The 8,562-nt window shown below is 40.2% G+C and overlaps 1 long non-coding RNA gene across 1 annotated transcript; it reads left to right on the top strand.

Moving 5' to 3' along the window:
- Window positions 1-651: 651 nt before the first annotated feature.
- LOC141365288 (uncharacterized) lies at window positions 652-4,702 on the top strand. The gene is made up of 3 exons (XR_012370526.1): window positions 652-972; window positions 1,087-1,155; window positions 4,361-4,702. It is a non-coding gene; the product is annotated as an uncharacterized lncRNA (long non-coding RNA).
- Window positions 4,703-8,562: the final 3,860 nt, after the last annotated feature.

Genomic DNA, 8,562 nt, shown 5'->3' with positions numbered 1-8,562 from the left:
TATGTGTTGAAATTAAACGTCTCACTGACATGCCTGTTGAACGTTTAAAAGACGTCCACTGAGTAGCCAGAATGAAGTTTTTGTGACGTCTTTTTTAGACGTCTTATATGTGTTGAAATTAAACGTCTCACTGACATGCCTGTTGAATGTTTAAAAGACATCCACTGAGTAGCCAGAATGAAGTTTTTGTGACGTCTTTTTTAGACGTCTTATATGTGTTGAAATTAAACGTCTCACTGACATGCCTGTTGAACGTTTAAAAGACGTCCACTGAGTCGCCAGAATGAAGTTTTTGTGACGTCTTTTTTAGACGTCTTATATGTGTTGAAATTAAACGTCTCACTGACATGCCTGTTAAACGTTTAAAAGACGTCCACTAAGTAGCCAGAATGAAGTTTTTGTGACGTCTTTTTTAGACGTCTTATATGTGTTGAAATTAAACGTCTCACTGACATCCCTGTTGAACGTTCAAAAGACGTCCACTGAGTAGCCAGAGGCCACAGTTCAGTCCTGTCTTACCATCAATACCATCAAATATACTACACAGGTGTAACCCAGGCTCAAAAACATTTGTAGTCTGAGGTAGTGATAAAATGAATAATTTTATTGAATGATAAGTGAAAATGAAGAAGAGTCTAAGTATTAAAATGAAGATAAAGTTTCTATCAAGGATGGTTTATTTACAATATAAGTAAAAACAAAGAAAAATATATAGCACTAAAGGGAAAAAAAACTAAAGAAAAAGTTTTTGTTGTAAACTTGTTCTGATTTGTGATATTGATCTGCACTGCACAACTGGGCAGCCAGTTGCGTGTAAGTAGGTCACGCTGACTCCGCCCTAGGCAGAAGCTGCTGGAAAGGGGAAAGATAGAGAGCATGAGAGCTGAAGCATGAGCCACATGTTGCTCAAATCTTTGATAAAGTTGGATTTTTGAGAGGTTTATTTGCAAAATACACCTGGAAGATAAAACTGTAAGTTATTTTGTCATTATTTTGTTGAAAAATAAAATGTAACAGATCTTAGTAGAACTTACCTTTTGTTTTGTTATCCACGTGCTGTTTTCGTGTTGAAATCCTATGATGTAGGCCATCCGGTAATCATCTGGTGAAAATCTGAAGGAGATAAAAATATATTTTTGTTATATGAGGGAATCGGTGAGTTTTGTATGATTATTTTGAGTATATACAGTGGATATAAAAAGTCTACACACCCCTGTTTAAATTGCATGTTTTTGTGATTTATAAAATGAAACCAAGATGAATCATTTTGGAACCTGTTCCAACTTAATTCCCTACTTCAAACCTATATATTAAAGTAATTAACATTAAGAATAATTTTGTGGTGAAAAAATGGCAAGTAAAGTTGTACAATAACCAGGTTGCATAAGTGTGCACACCCTTTTACAATAGTGATTGTGGCAGTGTTCAAAAGCAACCAATCACATTTAGACTTAAGTTAAATATGAAGTAGTACATACCTCTCATCAATTAAAATTACTTTTTAACTATTAATATAGTGTGCCTGGTCCTAAAGGTTTTTTTTATGTATCATCCCACTGAAAAAAACATTGTCTGTGTAGAGCTTACTCAGCAGATACATGATCCCATTGTTGAAAAATATCAATCAACAGAGGGTTAAAAACATTTCCAAGACACTGAATTTACCATGGAATACTGTAAAAACAATAATCCACAAGTGGAGAAAATATGGCACGACATTGACATTACTAAGACCAGGCATCCACCTAAAATTTATGAGAAAACCAGGAAAAAAATGGTAAGGAAGGCTGCTGAGAGGCCTACAGCAACATTTAAAGAATTGTAACAATATCTGGCAAGTACTTTTTGCTCCCTACATGTGACAAAAATCTCCTGAATTCTTCATGTTTGGGCTATTTGCATTTTTTAACCAAAAATATCATCAAGTCCATCTAAAGTTTGTAAAAACAAATATTTCTATATCCCAAATCCATGTGGAATAATGTATTATAGTCAATTGAGACCAAAGTTGAACTTGGGCCATTATACCAAAATATATATTTGGTGCAATAAAACCCACATCACATCACCAAATGAACACCATGCCCAGAGTAAAGCATGAAGGTGACAGCATCATACTTTGTGGCTGCTTTTCTTCAGCTGGAACTGGGGTTTTAATCAGGGTGTATGGAATAATGAATAGCTCCAAATACCCGTCAATTTTGGCCCAAAACCTAAAGGCTTCTGCCAAAACACTTAAAATGAAGAGAAATTTCACCTCACAGCATGACAATGACAGAAAGCACACATCTAATCAACAAAGGAATTACTTCACCAAAACAAGATCAAGGTTTTGGAATGGCCCAACAAGAGTCCGGATCTAAATCCCATCCAAAATCTATGGGGTGATCTGAAGAGGGCTGTGCACAGGAGACACCCAACCAATTTGACAGATTTAAAATGCTTTTGAAAGGAGAAATGGCAAAATATTGCAAATTCAAAAGTGTGAAATTGATTGACGCATTCCCATTAAGATTGAATACTGTGATAAAATCTAAAGGTGCTTAAACTAAGTTTTAGTTTAAGGGTGTGCACACTTATGCAACCTGGTTATTGTACAACTTTACTTGCCATTTTTTCACCACCAAAGTTTTCTTATTGTTATTAGCTTTAGCCCTCTAGGCGCCACGGTCGACTTTTGTCGACAAGATGCGTCACTGAATGTAACTGCCGATTTTGTCACATAGGGTGTCAAATTTCGTTCACCCCCCCCCTCCACTAGATGGCAGACATGTCATACTTTATACCCGACTCAGAAACACATCATGCTTCTATACAAACTATTAGAGCAAGAGCGCATTGAAGTGCGCAACAGCAAAGCTAGTGTGCAAGTGAGTCATTTTATCAGAGCGATAACCTCAGCGAGTTTTTTTCAATACATGATAATATAATGGCATCAAAAAAGCTTACCTGCAATGAAGTATTGGGTCTTATATTCGCTGACAATGATTATGAAGGGGAATATCTGCCTTCAGAAGATGCTGGTGATTCATTTAGTGACCACGATTCAGACGCGCCCCTGCTTTGCAATCGTGCGGCTGGACAAAGTGAAAGTGTAGCTAAGTTATACACCAAGCACATGATGAATCCTTTGCCCAATGTCAGTGGTGGGAATGTTACACGGGGTCGGAGAATTCATCGGGTTAGCGGGCGTGTTACAGGTGTGGGGAATGAGGCTGGAGGTAATATGCGCGTCCAGTCTTTTTACCGTGCAAGCAATGTAGAGCGAGCTGCGTCTTCCCGACGGGCCCTGGGAGTTTGTCGGGCGAGCGGACGACTTCCAGTGCTCCGTCCCGTGCACACAATCACGGCGACAGTAAAGGCAATAGTCCAAGCTGTGCAAATTCTCTCCACTCGGGGCGCATGCGAGGAAGATCTGGCCATTAGTGATGGGTCGTTGGCGAACGAGCGGCTCTAAGAGCTGATTCTTTGTAGCGAACGAGCAGAGCCGAATCTTCAGACGCATGCAGGGGAGCCGGCTCTTCTAAGGGAGCCGAGTCAGAAGAGCCGAATCTATGAAAAGAGCCGGACTGCCATCACTAAAATGTAGAGCCAGTGCTTGAGCCGAAAGAGCCGAATCAAAGAGCCGTAGCAGGAGCAGAGGCGGAGTTACATTACACGGGGCAGAGAGGAGCCATTATGCATAACGTTAGTCTATCGGCGCGCAGATCAGTTTGTTTACTACCTACTATTTACCTGAGCATTCAGTATTGTGCAATATAGCATACAGAAGGTGAGGGACATTTTGGGGGGAAAGAAGTGCTGCATTTTATCATTCAAACATGTGACTTTTCATGAAAATTCAAGATGGCTGCCACATATGACGTCATAATATGCAAATTTAATGATTAAATTTAATTAATTTTTATTTCCCTCCATAAAGTGTTTCATCCTTAATATTTCTCTAATTTACAGAAAGTCTCTATCTCTTATCACGTTTAAGATATAGCCTTTTGAAAGTAACATGTCAAAATTAAATGTTTTAGGAAAAAACCTCTGGCGCCTAAAGGGTTAATATATAGGTTGGAAGTACGGAATTAAGTTGGAACAGGTTCCAAAATGATTCATCTTGTTTTCATTTTTTAAATCACAAAAACCTGCCATTTTAACAGGGGTGTGTAGACTTTTTATATCCACTGTATGTGAAAATGTATGATTTAATACTATGTTCATGTGTTAAAGGATAAATGTTCTGTTTATATTGAATAAATGTGTGTATTATATGAAAGTAGATATGTATAAAAGTTTAAAGTGTATCTATAATGAGAGATGCATGTGATGTATACATTGATTAAGTGTGTATCCTGTGTGTTGTGCACAGGCCAGTTTTGTTATTTGAGAAATCAGATTCTGGATCTCTTAACTGTGGACTGCATTAATCTGGAACTTCGAATGTGCATAGTGTGAGATGGCGAGCCACCATGAGACACCTACTTTTCTTCTGTTGATATCTGCGTTGCAATTTCTACAAATTGTTTCACTGGATTATTGAAGGTTTGATTATTGAAGCACTGGAACATTCATTCTAAGGAACTGAAGAAAGAGAAATTATTAATCTCATTTGAACTGATATACTTGATTTTTGTGCCTTGTTGAACTATACACTCCAAGGAGTTTCTTGGTATTTGAGTTTATTTCGTTAATTATACGAATTGTTACTCTACTTTTAGAGTTGGTTTGCTTTCTTTTACATTCCTTTTATTTTAATTTGTTTATATTGTGATAGTGTCATACTAAAATTTTCTTTTCTTTGGTAACAATTATAAACATAACATACATAAACATTTACATTCAAACTATATATATATACGTGTGTGTGTGTGTGTGTGTGCGCCATTGCCTCCTACGAACCTTGTTGTCTTCTGATCTATCTGGCCTAGTGCATTGTTGCATTTCAGTGAGTAGTCATCCCTAAGAAGCCTCATAGGGGCTACATATTCGTGGCGAGCCAGTCAGGAGGCAAAGGAAAACACACACACTTACTAATGTTTGTTTAAAGTTCCCATTTTTTGGAGGGAGTTAACCATTTTGGAAACAGTTGTAGAAGTAGTGAAAAAAAACAAATGGAGGTTGTAGAGAAAGAGGGCGTGAAAGTTCCAAATGCTGTTTTAATTAGCGGCATAACTGATACTGAAGTGGATGAAGAAATATTAGGCTTCCTGGCGCAGTATGGGGAGGTTAATAGATCTATCCCGGTGATTGATCCTAGCTTAGAGTCAAAGAAGTCTTTAATAGTTGAATTCAGCTCTGGACTAGCAGTCCAAAACCTCCAGGAAATGCTTCCCTATGTTCAGCAAGCAGAAGATAATCCTGACATCTCTTTTCATGTAACAGCTCTATCAGACACTTATATTCAGAAGCTGGGAAAAACCACAACCCAAAGTTATCTCAATGATCTGAAAGAATTAGTGAGTCGTAGTGGGGAAAGCTTTGAGGATGTTCTGAAGGGAATGCTAGATCATATTCAGGAGACAATTATCCAAAAGCCATGTCTTGAACCTACCCTTGTGGGAGCTGACGAGTCATTACCTGTTCATTCAGCAGATCCTCCCCAAACTGAGTTCACCCTTAAGCAGTCTCAAGTGCCAACAAATGCTGCACAACATCACACTGTTCCACCAGCATCTGCAGCCGCAAGCCCAAGGTCCCCATCATTCACTGTAAGTGACTTAAACCCACCTGCAGTGCAAAAAGTTGTAGTGGAGCACCTTGTACGCACAAGTGACTTTGCAATGACTGGGAATTCACCATTGCGGCTCCGCGCTTTCTCTGGGCGAGTTCCCCACCCAATGAGGCTGATTATGAAACCTGGCGCACCAGTGCTGAACTTCTCTTTCAAGACCCAACAGTATCTGATTTCCACAGAGTTCGTAGAATCTTTGAAAGTCTTTTGTCCCCAGCAGCAGACATTGTGAAATCTCTTAGTCCCACAGCGACGCCTTCAGCTTACATTCAGCTACTTGACTCTGCTTTTGCTCCCATTGAGGATGGTGATGAATTATTCGCCAAATTTCTAAATACATTCCAGAACCCAGGTGAAAAGCCATCTGCCTACCTACAACGACTGCATGTGGCATTGCAGACCACCATGCGACGTGGTGGAGTACTTAGTTCAGAGGTCGACAAACATCTGCTTAAACAGTTTTGCAGGGGATGTTGGGAAAGCCCTTTGCTTCTAGAGTTGCAATTAGAGCAGAAAAAGAACTCACCTCCGTCCTTTGCTGAGCTGATGACAATGTTACGTACTGAGGAGAGCAAACAAGCTTCAAAAAATGTACGGATGAAACAACACTTAGGTAATCCTAAGCCGCGTGTTGTAGTAAATTCTCAAACAGCCATTAGTGATGATGTGACCCAGTTACATTCCGTTACTGCTCAGTTAGGAAGCCAAATAACACAGCTCCAAAAGCAGCTCGCAGTGCTAACTTCAAAACAGTCCAAAGAGAAGCAAAACCCAAAGATTAGTGCTGTCAAACCTGAGAGTAGTTCTAAGAGAAAAGACAAAATTTCAGACAAATCACAGCCAGCTAGACCTAAGCCAGGTTACTGCTTTAGGTGTGGAGAGGAGGGGCATATTGCCAGCTCCTGCTCAAATGATCCTAATCCCATGTTAGTAGCAGAAAAAAGAGAACAACTCAAAAAGCGTCAAAGCGAATGGGATTTGCAGTATGGCAACCTTAAGCCGCAGTCAAACTGAAAGCAGTTCCTGCTGCGGGACAAACAGGAACTGGAACCAAATCAAAGTGTCCCAAACCACAAAAAGTGTTGATAGCTCGAGCACAGAGTAATTTATGACAACCAATGTTACCCAGAGGATTAATTGGAGCCAGATGCACCACCCAAGTGAACATAGCAGGAGTAATGTGTGACTGTTTGCTCGATACTGGTTCGCAAGTTACCACCATCACGCAGTCTTTCTATAATAGGAACCTAAGTGACCAACAAATTCATTCTTTAGGTAATTTACTTGAGGTTGAGAGTGCCAACGGTCAAAATGTCCCCTACCTTGGTTATGTCGAACTCACCATCACCTTTCCTAGAGTATTTGTTGGAGTCAACATGGATGTACCTACCTTAGCTCTTGTTATCCCTGATCTTCCATCTGCCTTTCAGACATCTGCATTGATTGGCACAAATACCTTGGATGAGCTATATAAGGACTTTTCACATCAAAAACCTCGTTACTTTTCACCCTCTTTTGGGTACAAGCAAGTTCTTAAAATCTTGGAGTTGCGCCAAAACCAGGCTGTGGAAGGAAATGTCGGGCTGGTGCGTTTACCTGAGAAGCAACCCCAAGTAATTCCAGCTGGTCAAAGCACAGTTCTTTGTGGAACAGCATCTGTTCAAAGAGTGTACCCTGACAAATGGGTAGTTGTTGAACACCCAACCTTTTCTTCCTTACCTGGTGGCTTGATTGTAAAGAAATGCATAGCTACCCTTGGGGAGTTTAACCCTTGTTACTTACCTGTGGTGATTTTTAATCCCACCGCTCATGACATCACCATTCCTTCCAGATGTATTGTGGCTGAACTAAAGGCTGTTCAGTCTGTGAATCCTAGTAAACAGTCAGCCAGTGAGGTTGATACAGAACCCCCTCTGAAGTCTTCTCTTGAATTCAATTTTGGAGATTCGTCCATTCCGCCAGAATGGAAAGACAGGCTTACCCGTCGGTTAAGGGAAATGCCAGAAGTCTTTTCTTTACATTCTCAAGATTTCGGGTGCACTGACAAAGTTAAACATAAAATCAACCTCACGGATGAGACCCCTTTTAAACATCGGGTCAGGCCTATACATCCAGAGGATATGGAAGCTGTAAAGAAACATCTACAGGAGTTGCTCGATGCAGGAGTCATACGAGAATCTGTGTCCCCTTATTCCTCACCAATTGTCGTTGTGAAAAAGAAAAGTGGTGATGTCAGATTATGTATAGACTACCGGAAACTGAACCAACGAACCATAAAAGATGCTTATGCACTTCCAAAACTGGAGGATACCTTCATGGCTTTGACAGGATCCAAGTGGTTCTCGGTACTTGACCTGAAGTCTGGATTTTACCAAATTGAGGTCGAGGAGAAGGATAAGGCAAAGACCGCGTTTGTGTGTCCCTTGGGATTCTACGAATTCAACCGTATGCCACAAGGGGTCACTAATGCAACAAGCACTTTTAAGAGAATCATGGAGAAGTGCATGGCAGACATAAATCTCCGTGAAGTTTTTGTGTTTATTGATGATATAATTGTGTTCTCCAAAGATTTGAATGAGCATGAAGAAAGGCTATTCAGGGTCTTAAACAGGCTCAAGGAATATGGCTTAAAACTTGCTCCAGAGAAATGCATCTTTGCACAGTCCTCAGTCAGGTACCTTGGACATATAGTGTCCGACAAAGGTGTGCAGACCGATCCAGACAAAGTGGCAGCTGTCAAAACCTGGCCGGTTCCTAGGAATCTGAAAGAACTTCGATCCTTTCTAGGATTTGTAGGTTATTACCGCCGTTTTGTCAGAGATTTCTCGAAAAAAGTCAAG

Source organism: Misgurnus anguillicaudatus, chromosome 7 (assembly GCF_027580225.2).
Source record: "Misgurnus anguillicaudatus chromosome 7, ASM2758022v2, whole genome shotgun sequence".
Classification (NCBI taxonomy): Eukaryota; Metazoa; Chordata; class Actinopteri; order Cypriniformes; family Cobitidae; genus Misgurnus; species Misgurnus anguillicaudatus.
This window is presented reverse-complemented; position numbering and strand designations above follow the sequence as displayed.